Source organism: Hypomesus nipponensis, chromosome 19 (assembly GCF_054491055.1).
Source record: "Hypomesus nipponensis isolate SF chromosome 19, ASM5449105v1, whole genome shotgun sequence".
Taxonomy (NCBI): domain Eukaryota; kingdom Metazoa; phylum Chordata; class Actinopteri; order Osmeriformes; family Osmeridae; genus Hypomesus; species Hypomesus nipponensis.
Genome location: NC_140379.1, coordinates 8,619,933 through 8,635,943, shown reverse-complemented (window position 1 = coordinate 8,635,943; position 16,011 = coordinate 8,619,933). Strand labels below are relative to the sequence as shown.

General features: G+C 41.6%; 1 non-coding gene across 1 annotated transcript; it reads right to left on the bottom strand.

Moving 5' to 3' along the window:
* Positions 1-691: 691 nt before the first annotated feature.
* Positions 692-764, bottom strand: trnar-acg (transfer RNA arginine (anticodon ACG)). Its single transcript has one exon. It is a non-coding gene; the product is annotated as a tRNA-Arg (tRNA).
* Positions 765-16,011: the final 15,247 nt, after the last annotated feature.

Here is a 16,011-nt window from a genome sequence, read left to right as displayed (position 1 = left end):
ACGTCATACACATCGTACGACCAGAGCTACTGTTTGACGGCAAGCTCTGGTCACTTACTTTTTTCTCTCAGGGCATCGACAACACAGCTGACAGGTTAGGCTCTCCCTGTCAATACACATACTAGAAAGAGTTTTGGCTTGCTAATGTTGTTGCTAATGTTGCTAATGCTCCGACATTCTGATTCCGCTTCGGATGCCATCAAGCGGGAGCTCTGGTCGTATCAGTCCTTCACTAACCAATCAGCATTCATTAGCAGAATGCTAGCGTGTTATGGGCAACAACGACTCACCATGTAAGAAATCAAAAGGACATAAGTACTCGTTCATTCAACTTTCGATATAATCCATGTTGAACATGCACAAAATACAATCAAATTGGAGATTTTTCAACGACAATCAGGCGAAAGAGACAAATTTAGCCGTTTAGCTCCATAGACTCCCATTCAACATGCACTCGCTCGCGATCACCCCCAGTGGACCTCTGTTGGAACTGCAGCCAAATTCGGTACAATGGGGCTTAATAGGGAGTGGCAAGGCTCTCCTTAAAAAGGCTCTGCTGTCACTGTTTGGGTGCTATGGATACAAGACAATTGTTGTTGATACATTGATACATAAGATGATACATTTTCAATCATAATCGATCCTAAGATGGAAAACATTAGTTGATGACAATTTCTTAGAAAGAAAATATCGAGCTAGCCAGGAGTCGAACCTAGAATCTTCTGATCCGTAGTCAGACGCGTTATCCATTGCGCCACTAGCCCGCCTCAATATGGTCATACTAATTTGCTTTATAAAGATACATATATCTGTGACGTCACTACTATCGCATTCAGTTGTGGTTGTGCATGTCCACAAACCATATAGGCTATAAAACTATTGGACAAACTTATTCCTAAAATGTAAATGCTGCAAGACCATTAGACTCTGAAGTAGCCTAGTTTTCTTATATTTTTTCTTCTCATCTCTTTCGCTCAATCATCAAACACGTATAATATAACCAAGAACCTCAGGAGCTTTGGAGAGATTCTAGGCTACAGTTGGAAGGTATTCTACACAGTCTATCTGTGAAAGGATGGCCGGTAAAATTCGTCCATTTAATTAACTCATCGAAACTCTAGATGGCGCCAGAGGACTAGCTATAACACCAACTAATTTACGTAAGCGAATTAGAGGTAAGAATACGTCTCAAGAGTGTTTTTGAGGATCGAGGAATAAGGCTGAGTTCTTATAAATCTTATAAAAACATATGAAGGAAAACACTGTAGGCTATATTGTTTTCTTCTATTGTAAGCCTACAAATAGTCTTCTTAAGGCCTATTATATAGTTTATGGCTGGGAGATTAAAGAAAAGAGGGAGATTAAAGAAGAGAGACAGAGAGCGAGAGAGAGTTTCTCTCTCTCGTGCGTCTGAGTGTGTGTGTGTGTGTGTTTGCGTGTGTTTGCGTGTGAGTATGTAAATGCAGAAGTTGAGAGATCCTGAGCCGAATTATATAAAGGCCATGGCATAGTTAAAGTAATTAGACCGTTTTACGGGATTAGTTACCAATCAACATTTTATCATATGCCGTTTTGCCAGTGTGAAGATAAATGCATTTACTTACACGGAAAAGCCTCATAAAATGTCAACAGTAGTCAAATACATTCAATTAAAACATATAGGCCTTAAATAGCCTATCATTTAAATTGAATTAATTAAGCAAATCCTTTTTTTAAAGCGACACAGGCCATATAATCTAATATTGGCTGTTTATTTTGACACAAATAGCCAACAGGCCTATTCACACAGAATATTTAGTTTATTTTTTAACAAGTGAAGTCTACTTTCATAGACAGAAGCCTATTTGTATTTATGAACTCAAAGAATAGGCCTCAATGTGTGGTGGTTACAAAAGCATCTGTAGGCTCGGCCAATAAAAATTAGGCTATGATCTAGGCCTAATTCAAGTTCAAACACATTGGCGTACTGTCAAAGCCGATCTGGAGTGTGTTCATGATATAGTTCGCAGCAACTTGCAAGTTAAAAGAAAAACATTTTTATTCAATTTTTTGTTGGAAATATTATTATTATTATTAATTTGGAAACATAGTTCATGGTTCTAATCTAAACCATGGCACTGAAAATCTTCAAAAATAATTACATTGCTTATACGCTATGCTACAGTGTAGCCTCGTTGTATTAAAAATTGGTTTTTAACGACATTGGTCGACATAATGCAGCACATGCTCATAGGCTACCGTTTTATTTGAATTTACTAAATTGAAATAATTGCATCAAAACATCCCAGTAGGCAATTCAAGATCACTCAATCATACAGCTAGAGGCCGCTATAACCCAAGTCATTCTGGGTTTGTTCACGCACTCGTCACTTATGACGTGTCCTTTTCACGCTCATCGCCCACGCGACAACAGGCGTTCATTACAGTAAATAGATCAAAATGATTAAATATCGAAAATAGGTGAACCCAGAGTTTATGGTGGTCGATTAAAGTAACACATTCTATTAAGCCTGGGTCTGCTTTGAAATTTAAGCTACAAGTTACATTTGAGTGAGTGCCCTAAATTAGAAAAAAGAAATGTGTAATACAGGTTCCGTTTTGTAGTCCAGTAGGCCTGTATAGGCTTAGGCTAGGCGTCTTTGTATTTTATCGGGATTTAATTAAGCTCATAAATTCATTTTCTATTCAGTCTGAACGTATTTACTTTGTATTGTCTGTGGGAACAATAGGTTAGGCTAATAGGCTTGTAATAGGCCTGTTTGTAGGCTAAACATACGATCGCTTCATATAACCTTATATGACCCTCTGACCCTCTGTAAATGAAAAGACCGGACACTCGTGAATGGAGCACTTTGTAATGAGAAAAGCCCATACAGGTTAAAGGTCAAGAACTGTCCCTCTCATTGCGCTCTCGACACTTTGTCTCGCTGATTCAGTCGCTATACCCCCCAAAATAATACCCCCATACTACACCCATTCCTTTGTTTTAATATTATTAATACACATTTCATGAGCTGTCGGTTGTGCTTGTTTCACAAAATCGGACACCAAGTGAATGGGATATTAGGCTAGGCCTACTTACGCCCAAAAGGGCTATGAATATTCAAATTCAATAACTTAAAATTCAAAAGCAAAACTATGCTATGCTTTAAAAAACATAATCAATGGAATTTGATCTAGACTGTACTTCTTAATTGCAATTAATTGGCTGGCATAGCCTATACGAATAGCTTACATAATTTTGCTCCAGTTAAACGAGACAAAATATATCAGGTTTACAGTCCCGGTTCGATGTCTTTTCATCCTACATTACAGTAGGTCCTCTGCCTCCAATTACTTAGCTTACATTAGGCTATAGTCGGTATACCGACTTACAGTAACTTTGCTGATGATTTATAAGACATAAGGCATCGAGATATCAACGGAATATCAAACAACATTCACAGAAACAAAGCCTTGGAGTTCTGTGTTATAGTGTGTGAATATCTCGTCTGATGTAGTCAACATTAAAACGTTTATCTATCAGTAGGCCTATCATGGTCTACTAAACAGAGGTAGCCTCCGTTTTCTATGAGAAAGTTCAACAAAATCTGCAACCACTGTTTCTCACGCGAATGGCTTGGTAGTGGGACCCATATTGGTGAGTTAAAAACACAAACAGACGTGCTAAAAATATAACCATTCAGCAATAAACTAGCTGCGTTAAAATATGCAAGGAATACAAATCTAATTCTCTTCGCTGCTCGCTCACTTGTTTGCTACCACGAATACACCCCACTGAGATTTAAGAAACGTTGGCTATAACGTGGCTTATCACAAATGAACTTGATGTGAAAGTGAAGTCTGCATGGATGGTACTAAAGAAGAAAGGCCCTATTTTGCACGAAGAGCTAACACGTCATGACCCTTAATTCTACTCAGTCGCTAATTGTGTGAGAAGCAAGCATTTCGCACGCACATAAGCACGCACGCAAACACACACTCACTCTCACACACACGGACAAACACATACGCACACAAAGATGACTCTTATTAATTGAGATCATTCAATAAGATCCACTCTTGCTCATACACTCTCACACAAACACACATGCACACAAACTAATGAATTAACAAAGTATGTTGAGCTATATTGCAATAAAGCCTTGTGACAACCTTGAGAACAAAATCATAGTTGCAGTTGCAGGGATCTTCATTTAATTCAAGCAACTTTAGGCTATTATAGGCCAAAATGGAAAGTTATCTAAAAACGCCACAAGACTCCTCTGATATTCGTTAATACACACACACACACGCACGCACCTTCACACACACGCCTCACTTGCACCACACACAGGCGCTCACTCCCCTAAGTATCTGATTGGTCACTCGGCAGCTTGCTTCTGATGTGACGTCACTGCAGGCGAGAACTGTCGGAGGATGAGGCAAAAAGAGAAAAAAGTCCAAGCTTTCAGGGTAGAGAGAGGAAAGCATTGAAGACACAGTGAGCCTCGAAAGGATACGGGCCACGGTGGAGCGCAATCAGACTCCAAATGAATAACGGGACAATCTCTTATCACATTCAATCGATGGAAACAAGTGACGATGCAAGGAATCTTCTTGCCTCGGAAATACAGAATCTTTTGAAATAGGATGATTTCGCGGAGTCGTTCGTTCGAGCATCGACAGCACCGTTTGTAAAGCAGCAACTGCGCCCGGACTCTGCCGCGGACATTGTATGAAGAGATGTAATCGATTTTCGTACACCTGTCCTCTGTTCAGAGTTTAAACAATATTATAGCGTTTCGTCACAAAACTAATACCAATCCCCTCTACCGGAATCGACACCGTTACCTTCTACGTGATTGTTCTGTCTTTCTTTTGATGCAAAGAAGGATCACGCTATTTCTCACTCTGAAAAGTAAGAGTATTTTATTAAATACTAGTCAGCATCAGTTTGAGTATAATATAGGCTAAGCCATGTTATGTAGGCAACAACTCTTACAAATTGCAAATACACTTGAAATGTATTCCAGATGAAGCACAGACTGTATCCTCTTCTTTTGGAGCGTTTCTCTGTATTATAAAGCGGGTTTATGAATTAGTCCAATGGTCTAACAAATTAACCTGAAAGTGAGAAATGTGCAGAGGCCCTCTCGAACCGCGGCATATAGCCTATGTGCTACTCTCAGTGTCAACCTGTGTGGCTTCAAACTGGTGGAGTTGACCCCGGTATTTCGGCCAAGGCCACATTTAGGTTACTATAGCAGTCTCGCCCCATTCCGGAGGAGACGAGAGGTGCAAATTACTCCCCTTATAAAGACAGCGGACCAGGAGAAGTGGCGCGATTGTGTGAGCTATCGTCTCAAATTGACTAGGCTATATATTATTTGAAGGTTTGATGAAGAAGCGTCTGCCCCTCTGGATACCGAAGATGTTTTTGATACATGTAGTTTTAGTAGGCTATAGCCTATCATAATATAACGCCTTAACGAATCGTGCCTTTGCTAAATTGGAGCATCCTCGTTTTTCAGAGCACCACAGGAACAGGAAGATAAACTTCACTCTCCCCTGAAATATTGAGTGTAGCCTATGAACTACATTTTGAGGGCTTCTGTCTACTGCTCAATAAATGCTGTTGGGTACTTTCCCCAATTAATGTCTATGACGCAAAACGTTTGATAATGGGGAACGTGAGTTCATCACAGGGTTGTTAGTAAAAACATGCGCAGACAGCTGATTGTTAGGCCTATAACCTGTCAATTAATTGTGTAGTCAACTATATTTTACAAAAGTAAATGTTTTCCTTTCGTTATATAACCTAGTCTATTGTTTTTTTATGAGTAAATTCGAATACATTACACAGTAGGCTAAATGAATGATGATAGTGGAAAATGTTAATGACACGAGGCCCATATGGTCTTATATTTTGAGTAGGCCTATAGGCTACCCTGCCCTTTGAGATCGGTGAAGGACAAGGTGAAGGAAGTTAAGATATAGGCCAATTTAGATTAGCCTATGGTTTGGCACCTTCATAGGCCTGGTGAACTGTGTGATAGTTTACATTTATTCATTGACAGACGCTCTTATCCAGAGACAAAGAGTTTGTTACTATCATTGGTTATAGCTGTATGAGTGTTACTGAGATAGTTAATCAGATTCTTGTCCGATGTGGATCAAGCCTACTAGCATGAGCTCCAGTGTTAGTTTTATGACCCAGTTTTCATACTCTCCTGTAAAGATACACGCAGAAACAATGCAGGCCCAAAGGGCAGGAGCCTAACAGTTAGCAGGCCTTAAAGGCCCAAACTGGTAATATGGTACCCAAAGTCAGGCTGGGGATAGCCTACAAGATCATTTGTATTTAAATTATGCAGGATTTTGAGGGGCTCTCGGAAAAGGCGGGAAGCTTGTTACATTTTCAGACCGGGAATATTTTAATGATGTGTCCATGTGCGAGAATAGCCTAACTCAATGAGATGCGGATAAGGAGGTCTTATTCAGATTCCTGTCCTACATGATTATACCAGCCACATAAGCTACAATGCTGGAGCAAGAGGATCTGTTTTGTATTCAAGCATGGGCTACTTCTGTATAAGCCTTTACTTGAATAAATATGTCATTGCGTCAGGACACTGGGCATTGTGGAGATACACTAGGCTATAGACTAACGCAACATTAACAACAATCTAAAACACATTTCCTTTCTTCTTTTATGTTCGTAGGTGAATTACCTACAGAAAACTGGCCCATGATGCTGCACGTCTACAAGAAGACAAAGAGTCTGTTACTATCTTTGGTTATCTAGCTGTATGAGTGTTACTCGGCCGTCATAAAGCTAGATAACCGAAAGTAGGAATGGCCTTCAAACCTGCACCTGTTATGGTCAGATCACATTAACAATAAACACTAAACTATGCAGTTACTGTGCAAAACCTTCTGTTACATATCGCCTGCTTCAGCCTTATAGGTAAGTGGTCCTATATCAAAACATCTTAAAATATAATTTTATTGTTTTGGTTAATGGATGCGTTGTTTGTGGATGAAATGCTGGCAAAGGTCTTGTTTCACAACACATTTGAAAAAACGATTTAAGAATAAAGCTATGATGCTACATCGATTACTACCATGTTTAGGTCTAGATATTTGCCCCCTCATGTGACTACGTTACGCTAGTCTGCATAAATAGATCAGAAATAAGGCCTGGCCCAAATTAAAGTAGGTAGCCGTTGTTGGCTTCGTCCTTCCTGTGTAGGCGGCGTCTTTCCTAAGGTGCCAAGAGCAGTCTCTTCAATTAAAGGCAACTGCAACGTGTCTTGGAAAACCAAATGCGGAATGCATTTTCTTTCAGTCAACAGCTATCCACTTCCAGCGAGAGTCCACTGTGGCGCTCAAAGGCCACGTGGAACTGAATGGGTGGCGACCAGTCGTGGCTAATTGGTTTTGATTCAGTAAAGAAGGATGTACTGAATTTGTGAAACGTCCGAATGAGCGTTTCCCACGACCGAGCGTACGGAAGCATAGTCTATCTGCCCTGTCTCACTAGACTTTGGAATTTCCACTGGTCAACCCATTATGTGGGGATGTTGTCAAGCTTTGCTTATTCTACCCAGTTCCTTACTCTTGCTAGAAGCTGCTCACCAGGCCCATTGAGAACAACTTGAACTTAAGCTGTTGTAAACTTTAGTTTAGGTTTAAACTACAATCAAATATTTTAAATAATATCAAATAATTGTTATAATCTTCCCAATTTTTTTTTTACCTCTCTTTTGAAAAAAATATCCTGTGAATTGAGTTCAACATATATATATATATATATATATATATATATATATATATATATATATATATATATATATATATATATATATATATATATATATTGGTTTTGTCCTCAGGTGGATCCAGTGTACTTGTTACTGTAGCAGTTGGCCTGAGACTGCAGCATGGAGCACACAGGTTTCTGGACTGGTATGTATTGCCCAACCCATGGATGATGTGCATGCACAAGTGATATATCATATATGCTTCCTCTGATGAAGGCTCACAAAGAGAGATAGCGACTATACTGACAGGCAGACAGGAGAGATTAAAAAACCACATGTGGTGAACTGATGAAGGTAGAGACAGGTGGCTTCATGCCTCCCCACTGCTTCCAGTAGGCTCCTGCACATGAGCCCATAGTAAGTGATGAAGAGGAGTGTGAACCAATAGCAGAGATGAAGATAAGTGTTGCTGAGCTCATGCTGGAGAAGAACATGAGTGTGTGTCAGCGGCTGCTGTAGATAAAGATGTGTGTGTGTGTGTGTGTGTGTGAGCTGCAGCTGCTCTGGAAATGAAGATGTGTGTGTGTGTGTGTGTGTGTGTGTGTGTTAGTGGCTGCTTCTCTGGAAATGAAGATGTGTGTGTATGTGTTAGTGGCTGCTGCTCTGGAAATGAAGATGTGTGTGTGTGTGAGCTGCAGCTGCTCTGGAAATGAAGATGTGTGTGTGTTAGTGGCTGCTGCATGTCGGCTGTTCCTGGCAGCATGACCCAGATGCAGGCCAGCAGCTCCTAGTAGTTGGCAGGTTCTCATGCTGTCTTCAGCTTTGTACTTCACCACTGCAGAGACAGAAGCAGAGGAAGAGGAGAAAGAAGAAGGAGGTGGGAGGAGGAAAGTAAAACATGCTGAAACCTCAGCATCAGCCTTAGCTAGAACTCCTCTCCCTCCTCAGAATGCCAGGTTGTGTTAACACCAAGCACGTCTGTCTCTCTGTTTCATCTTATTTTTTATTTACAACCCCCCCCCCCTCATACCGCCACCCTCCAGTCTCACTGATCCTCAAAAATGCTTCCTCTCATAAGATGAAGCACCCCCTCCTTCTCTCTTTCTCTCTCTGTTTCTCTCGGTCTCTCTCTGTCTCTCTCTCTCACACACACACACACACACACTCTTTGTCTCTCCTGCTCTCTCCTTCTCCTCCTTCTCTATTGTTTAGTGTTTCTGTCTTAGTTTTTCAGACTGATAACAATATAATCATCCTCACTGATGCTAAATACAATTTACCTGAAATAATACCACGCAGATTTTAAATGTGTCCTCCAGAAACTATATTTATGTCCTAATTCCATAATAGAGGACATGTTCAAGTACATGTTTGGATTATGGCTAACTCAGGAAGCATGGCTAATAAAGTGAATAGCCTGGTTCTACCCAGCATATATTAACGGAGTGGCAGAATAAACACCACAGTCATCAGAGCCGTCTTGAGTAATAAACAACTTTCTTTTATCTTTTTTTCCTACCATTTAATCACTTTCTGATGAATTTCCCCCCTCCTACGTACTTAATTAGAAACATTAGCCACCTTGGCTAGCTGCTCCTTCTATTTTGTCTCTCCGGCTCTGACACCCATCCAGCAATTCGAAACAACAGGAGGCTCAGATGCGTGCTAACCAACACCTACCACAAGGGAATCAATAGGGCTGATATTGTTTGCCAAATCTCCACGACTAGATTACACCAAACAGCAATATTCACCCTGCATCATTCACTTACATTAACATCAACACTGCTTCATCAGCCCAGGAGGGGGACTTTCTCTTCACTCTCACAACAGTCATTTCATTGTGGCTTGACAGTGTGTTTGAAATGATCGAAGAAATTACAATTATTCTGTCCCTGTATTTCTTCAGAGAGATGTTATGCAGCAGTTGCCATGGCATTTGCATGGTAGTAATAAAAAGGGGTCTGTTTTGTGCCTTATTTTTTCCACAGTGCCAGCAATTCACACCAGGTCTGGACGGTGGAGAGGGAAAATGGCCCAATTGCCAAAAAAGAAAGCAAGAGGAGAATAAAATGAAGAAGAGGAAAAAAAAACGGCCAACCGTCTTCTCCTCCTTCTCATCCTTCTCCTCCTAAGTCTCCATCACCGGAAGCCTTTGCTGCCATTTGTGCCCTGGGAGAAACGGACGACTAAGGACGCCCCCACCCTGTGCCAACAGGGACAAAGGAGCTGCCAGTTACAGCAGCCGCCCCCCCCTTACTGACAGAGGACTCTATGGAACTGACTTAGCTGAGCCACGGAAGCCATCTTGATGGAGAAATCTCCCTCTGCTGCTGCTCCTAAAATGGCTGTGTTGGCATGAGGTAAGCACCATTTGGTTCTATCAGAGTTTTTCCTTCCTTAGCATCCCATAGATAGAGGACATAGATGAGAGCATAGATGAGAGGGGTTGAGAGGGCCAGGACACAGAGAAGACTGACTTATGTTCATGTTGTTCTGTTCTTTCACCTGATCACTGTGTCATTGTGCAATAATTCAGCATCACGGTTCAATACTGTATCTATACTTATAGTCTATTTTCGAAATTCATTTTCTGCATCAAATAATTGTCTTTCATCAAATACACACACACACACACACACACACACAAACACACTTCCACACACTCACTCGCCAACTCACACCCACTCAAGCATATACGTACAAACGTCTACAATCTCCCAAACTACATCTCAAGGCAGCATAAAGAAAATGATGTCCTTGTGGCCCTCACTCTCAGCCAGACCTTGCTGCTTTTAGTTGGTGGTCATTTTAGTGTAACTCACAAACCACTGTGTCTGTCCACATTGTAGACCATCTGAAACTCCTGTACTGTATGTGTCAGTAGCCTGTGTGCTGAAACGTTCATACACCAGACCTTCATACTGGCCCTCATGCTGTCAAAACTGATAGGGTTATTGAAGGTCAGAATATTTCTGTTTTGTTTAATCGACACATTGTGTTCTACAAAAAAAAGTCAGTCTTTCACATTTTTTGTGATATAAGCCTCTTCAAAGGGCTTCATAAAAAGATTGTATTTACAGACCACTGTTTTATGAAAATTATAGCCTAGTTATTTTTGCTTTTAGTTTATTTAGTTTTTAGATCTGGCCTGGTAGATTTAGCCCACACTGTTCTGTTGAAGTTTAAGAGAGTAGGCCTAGACTACCTGTGTAAATAAGGATCAAGGTCTCAGAAGACGCAATCGTTCTCATGGCAAGGCCTGTAATTGCTTCCTTTGACAGACTGTTGTTGCCACGCAACTGAGAAACAATTAATGTTGGTAAATGTATGTGTTAACAAGCAAATAAATCAGCATGAAATGGTAGATGGTAGATTTATGTGGTGGTTAAATGGCACGTTTATTTGGAATTAAACTATTCTTAAACATTGTGAAACTGTTAAATAATATCCAAAGCATTTTCTCAGAAATGTACAGATTATATTTGCTGTCGAAAACAGCAAGAGATTATTCACATACTCACTGATCAAGTAAGGACCTTGTCTTTTTATTTTGCAATCGATGTCCGACAAAAACGAATGCAAAGCACGACCTTGATAATTTGCTGCAATAGAAAACCCGTAAATAAACCTTCATCCTGAGCAGAAAAGGCTTCAAACGGAGGCCTACTGCAGGTTTCCCTGTTAAACACACATTTCTAAGAAATAAAACCTTGAAAAAATAAATGCAGCCCGGTTTGCATGGATTACAAATAGGCTACATGAAACAATAATGCAGGCACAGCTGTTAATGAAGAGGACCAGACAAGCAGCGCATATTAACATAATTGCATAGAAACGAGAAGAGCTCGCGGAGTGCCATTTAAAGGTGCAGACTCACTTTCAGTGGCAAGCGCATGCAGTGCCCCACAGCAACCACGCTCCAGGGCTCGCGGCTGGAGACATGTTCAAAATACTACGACTGTCTTTGATATGCAAATTATGCTGTTCATCATAAAATATCGCTGGTTATACTGCAACTAATGTCATGTTAAGTTTTTTACACTTTTTTAAGACTATAAGGAAAAATACACAATTTCAAGTCTATTTGTGCTCCGTAACCCTTCTCTATTGCTAACTACTTTGACATTTCCCCCCCAATTTTATTGAACATTGATGGTGATGTGGAAGAACAAGCAACATCTTAAATACAAAGTGAATACTAAATCAAATGGGTGAGGCTGAAGGGAAATTATTTGCACTGTAAGCTTGAATCCATCAATGAAAGGCAAAGAAAACCTCATCCTGAGACAGAAATACATAAACACTTCCTCGGAAACAATCTCTCAGATTTTTGATGAAAGGTTTTCTCTTTTTCATTCTGTTTCCATAACACAGACATCATACATAAATTATAACCAGCATGTTTATTGTCGGCACAATAGAAAATTACTGTTCTCATACCAAACAAAGAATACCCTTGCCTATAATATGCTAAAGAAAAACCGCCATGCCTTTTAACACAAAAAGCAGTGCTGTGCCTTTAATACCAAAGACTGCTCTAATTAGACAAGGAGCCTCTCTGTAGGGGGGAGGGGCCTCCTCCAACATGATTTGCATATTTTCAAGGCCTCTATATTGCAGATGGGTCGCTGGGTAGAATACAGGGATGGGCACCCAAAAAATTTGAACCATTGGCAGAGGACAAGAGCAGACACACAATGTTCAATTCTCTTGTTACTAAGGATCTTATGTAGCCACATAATTTAGAACATCTCAGGCCATTGTGTGTGTGTGTGTGTGTGTGTGTGTGTGTGTGTGTGTGTGGGGGGTTATCTGTATGTTTGTGTATGTATATGTGTCTCTAGTTTGTGAGTATGTGCTTCCTCACAATACTATGAGAGCGAAATGTAGAAAGTGTCAGAGAACGACAGCAAAATAGAAAGTATTTGTATTCCCTTGTGCAATATGACAATTTAACTCTTTATAATCCAAAGCCACAGCACATCATTAATGCTAATCATATGCTGTTTTTATCAATTAATTAATAATTTTCAAACATTGAGCCGATTAGCCGACAGTTATCGACCATGACAATGAGTCACACAGTTCAGAGGGCTGTCTGGTATATTTATCACACTCTCAAAACAAAATACTTGCTGTATAAAACTGTTTATAGATAGAATAATCCACTGACAGACTATATATTTATTGAATTGTTTGCATGCAAAGTGTGTCTAGATGTTTACTCAAGGCCACATTATTCACATGCAGCTCCCCTCCTTCGTTTACACTTATTGCGCCTAACTGTAGCTAGTCATATAGCATATGTACTCATATGTGTGTCTGTGCATTAGTGTGTGTGCATTGACGTGTTTGTGTGTGTGTGTGTGTGTGTGTGTGTGTGTGGTAGTAGGCTGGTTTGTATGTAATCAGGGGCTTGTCAGTGAATACTGTAGCTATTGTCCTCTGAATCTAATTCAGCACCATGAACAGCTCCAAAGCAGTGGCTTGTAGATTCAGCAGTGATTGCAGAAGCTGCAGCTTCACACACACACACACACACACCAAGGAAACACAATGAATTAATCAGTGACATTAATTGCACCCTGTGAGGTAGAAACAAAAAGCTTGTTGATTTGAATGAGATGTATTCTATACGCATAGGGACAGTGTAATGCCAGCTTGATTACATCCGTCCACAGTGTGTATACATACACACACACACGCACACACACACTTGCACACACGAGCACACGTGCACACACACAAAATACCAAGAGTCCTCTGCCATGGTCATAGGTATGGTACATAGTAGTAGGAAAGCTGACATACAGACCAGAGCAAAACTAAGAGCAGAACAGAGCAAGGTTAAGAGCAGGGCTGTGAGCTTTGATCTAGAGCTGTATACCCAGGAAGACAGGCTGGGTTCTGCAGCTGTATCTTGCCTGTTGGTAAATACTAAACTGCACGAGGGTCCACATTATCATTCTGCTCCTGGCTCCCCTCTGCCACAATAGCTGCTTTGTGAGGAGTGCACTTGACAGAGGTCCACCACCCCTCTTTCCCACCATTGTGTGTCTTGTGTGGGTGCTGCAGGAGACGCTGGGGGTACAGGGGTGGGAGAGCAGCCCCAAACCAGACACATGCATGAATTAGCAGCGCAGACAGTTTGGTCCCCTTTGTTTTCTTGATATTTATGTCTATGTGTGTGAGAGAGTTTTGGTGTGAGTGTGGGAGTGGGTGTATGCGATTTTGTGTGTGTGTGTGTGTGTGAGAATATAAGATGTCCGTCTCCAGGCACATCACAGAGTAAGCCTAATGTTCTATGCCTCTCATAAATGTGCACTCATTTACAATTTTCAATGGAATTGTATATGTATTTTGGAATGATTCCCTTTCACTGAATCAGGATGAGCAAAACAGCAAATATCCCATAGAGAAGCTTATTTTGTAAAGAAAGTGACAGTACAAATCGGTGCTGGAAATCTAATCTCACATTTGAGCAGGGTGGCAGACGGCTACCAGGGATCCAGTCCTGCCACTGTCAGACAGACTATTAATTAAATGGCAATCACAATTTATAACCTCCTAAAAGCCGTTTGTGTGAGGGGGAATTAGAGAGAAAGAAGGAAGGGGAAGTTGTTGTTTTTTTTCACCAGGGGGCGGGTAACTATATTTCACTGCCAAACATCCATACAATACTGCTATCAGAGAGTCATGCATTCAGAGAGGAGAGGAGGGAGAGTTACTGTTACTCGGTGTGACAGAAGTATAGTGGACTGATAAATTGCATGCCTCTGTGTATGTCTACTGTCTTTGTGTTTGTGTATGTGTGTGGAAGTGCTTGCATTGATTTTTTTTTTTGTGTCTGTATGCTTGAGTGTATGTTGTGTGTTGTGTGTGTGTGTATGCAGGGGGAGGGGCAGAATTGTCTGAGAATTTGTCTGTGTAGCCATGTGTGTGCAGCTGCAGATGGTGTGTGAGTAGAGAGGGTGAACCGGTGTCTGGGATCTGTCTGGAACCTCCATCACCCCAAGTCTCCTGGAAAACCATTCAAATACAACACAGAGATCAGACCTACAACAAGGTGCTGGTTTTCAAAAGTACCTCCATTGTTCCTCTGAAAAACCCTCTCTTCTGATGAGGTCTAGTGTTCTGGAGAGAGACGAGACATGATAAAAAGCAAAGTGGACATAGAGAGCCTCAACATTCTCCTCCAGAGTCTGCCTCGTGATACACCAGTGCATGGGCCTACACTGCATAACCCCCTGACACAGTATGAGGTTTCCAGGTCCGGAACAGCTTATGACCCGACCCAGGCCAAAGCCAACAACGCAACACAAAAGCAGCGGTTCTGACTCATTTGACGGCCACCATTAAAGCCTCAAGTCAATGTCATTGTCAAAGCCTGTCCCTTAAGCGGGCTGAACTCTCTCCCTTCATGGAGCTTGTGTGTTTTAGTCTCCCTGTATTCTCTCCCCCTCTAGGACAGCTCAGCTGCAGCCTGTCTTAATCTGGCAGATAAACAGGATTATCCCACCAAGGCTGTTCTCAGCTTTGTAGCAACGACAGGGGATCTTTCACTTGTCTTTTTTTCCCACGGCAGCGTGGGTCGGAGAACCAGGGCCTCCAGACTCCCTTATTGAGTTCACATTAGGACGTTTTGATTTTTTTATTTTTTTATCCGACTGACCACATAATTGTTGCAGGTCATATATAATACATTAAAACAAAGTAAACTTTAGAGCTAGCACCCAAGTGGACAGTTTAAAGGCAGTGTTTTGCCTTGTTTATTGGCTCATCATTCCCATTAAGGCTGTCTGTCAAGTTCAAGTTCAAGTTCATGGAACTGTCTAGACTCTCCTGATCCAGACTCCACGCTTCTTCATCTACTTCTGTCACCATCCCAGCCTCCCCCCCTTCCCCTCTCCTCCACTCCTTCCCCCATGAAAGTGTCCCAGGCAGCCAGACTGGGGGGGCTCTGTGTTCCGTGGCGTTGCTATGGCACAGGGGCTGGGGGTTGTTATGGCAGCAGTGGTGGCGGGCCCAACTATGTGCTGGTGAATGGGACAGCCTGTCAGAGTGTGTGAGACAAGTCCCCCAGGCTCCTGTACAGCTGGGCACAGCAACCTGCCCCCCCCTCTCACCCACCCATCCTTATCCCTCCATGGCCCCCTCCTGCCCCTCCCACCCCCCAACCTGTCTCCCCCTGAGCCATCCCCCCACGTCCAACCCCACCCGCATACACTCGTCCCAGAGCCTGGGAACACAGGAGCAAAAAGTA